The sequence below is a fragment of the Heterocephalus glaber genome, unplaced genomic scaffold, assembly GCF_053883595.1.
Source record: "Heterocephalus glaber isolate CG9 unplaced genomic scaffold, H.glaber_assembly_v1.0 deba00001497, whole genome shotgun sequence".
NCBI classification, from domain to species: Eukaryota; Metazoa; Chordata; class Mammalia; order Rodentia; family Bathyergidae; genus Heterocephalus; species Heterocephalus glaber.
Window position 1 is genome coordinate 46,430,162 of NW_028258320.1, and position 2,032 is coordinate 46,432,193.

At 38.0% G+C, this 2,032-nt stretch overlaps 1 pseudogene; it reads right to left on the bottom strand.

Moving 5' to 3' along the window:
• Positions 1 to 354: 354 nt before the first annotated feature.
• Positions 355 to 1,427, bottom strand: LOC147825670 (F-actin-capping protein subunit alpha-1 pseudogene; annotated as a pseudogene).
• Between the last annotated feature and the right edge of the window lie 605 nt (positions 1,428 to 2,032).

A 2,032-nucleotide genomic window follows, 5' to 3' on the forward strand; every position in this document is an offset into this window, starting at 1 on the left:
CAAAGTTTAAAAAAAATAACAGTTATGAGATGCTCCAAATGATGATCAAAGCAGTCAGAGTGAGAAGAATGAATGTATCTTCCATTTAGCTGGTTTGTAGCACAACAGCCTCTTTAGCTGCTGGATCAGTAAAAACCACTGAAGTACCAGAAGTGCTTTGAAGCATAGGAGTAAAAAAGTACTGAACATATTATCTAAACAGTAACAGGACTTCATGGCTAGGAAAATTTTCTAAATAGTAAAATGACTCCAAGATAGATCTCTCTTTCCAACATAAAACACAGGAGAAAAAAAAAAGATTTACAACTAGGTATAGTAATAACAGAAAATTACAAGGCAGAGAACACAAGGTCAAGACAATGCTATAGGTTCAACAGTATTCCATGAGGCTAGAAAATCTGTTAAGTTTGAAAGCCCTAGCAAAATATCACTTTTGTTTATAAATCACTTGTTTATCATATGACCATGTGTTGAATCATTTTCTTTCCACATACTGAAGAATTCTACAGTCAGCCTTTAAGCATTCCGCATTTCTTTGCCAATCTTGTAACTAAGTATCTTGTTCCAGTCGATTTTGGTGCGGGTAACCAGAGGCTGCCGGTGCAAGGCCTTGAATGTGGTGTCTGACATTGTTTGATAGTTTTCACTAATCGCTGTCTGATACTCATTTTCTGCATTCTCTATGATTTTAATAAACTCCTTTGCAGTTTGGACTTCATTCGAAACATTTATTGAATCTTGTACATCTTTATGACTAACCAATTGAACATTACCATCTTCATAATAGTGAACCTGGATCTTGAGCACTCCAACTACCTGAGCTGTAGATGGATTGATGGTGAACTTCCACTCTGATCTCCAACGGCCATTCTAGAAATTTTTAGGCTGGAACTGGTGGCTTTCAATACATGCAATAATAGTCTGTTGCCTATCTATAGATTTAGCATATACAGTACAGAAGCCGTTGGAATAATGATCTTTCACATAGGCTCTTAAAGCACTGTCACAGGATTCTCTCCAAGACTTCAAACTTCCATCTATTTCCTCTGGCTGGGGGTCACTTGCTTCTTTCCGTAAGTGATCAAACTTAAAGAAAATTTTGTTTCTTGGATCTAAAAATCTGCTATTACCCAGATCACCATGCTCTGTAATTAAAACCTGATCTTCATATCCTTATGTCTTCACAGGTGTGAACTGATCCATGTTATACTGTGCAAATGCATGAGCTGCCCCTTCCCTGAGGAGATTGTCATTGTTAAGTAGTAGCCGGACAACAGTGAATACTTCATTAAACTCCCCTGGAGGTGCATGAGTGATAAATTTAGCAGCGATGCGTACCTGGACCAGGAGCTTTGCCTTACTTCATTCAGATCTGCATACATAGTACCCTTCTTCTCATCCGACACCTGATCCTCGAAGTCTGCCATCCTGGGCTGCTCTGGCCCAGCCCCGGTGTATAATATTCTTGATGATTTGCTGCATTCTGTTTACCAGTATTTTATTGAGGATTTTTGCATCTATGTTCATTAGGGAGATTGCCCTGTAGTTCTCTTTTTTGGATATTTCTCTGGTTTTGGTATCAGGGTAATGCCTGCTTCCAGGAATGAGTTTGGGGGTGTTGCTTCCCTTTCAATTTCATTAAAGAGTTTGAGGAGTAGTGCCATTAGATCGTCTCAATTTCTTATAGAATTCAGCAGTGAATCCATAAAGATTTGTGTTTTTCTTTGTTGGTAGTTTTAAAATTGCTTCTTTGATTTCATTGACTGATACTGGTTTATTTAGAATTTTTATATCTTCTTGATTCAGCTTTGGTAATTGATATGTATCTGGGAATCTATTCATTTCTTCTGTGTTTTCTATCTTATTAGAGTACAGTTTCTCGAAGTAGGTATTGATGGTCTTCTGGATTTCTGCAGGATCCGTTGTGATTTCACCCTTTTTCTTTCTTTCTTTTTTCTTTTTGTGGTACTGGGGATTGAACTCAGACCTTGTGCTTGCAAGGCAGGCACGGTGCCACTAAGCTAAATCCTTG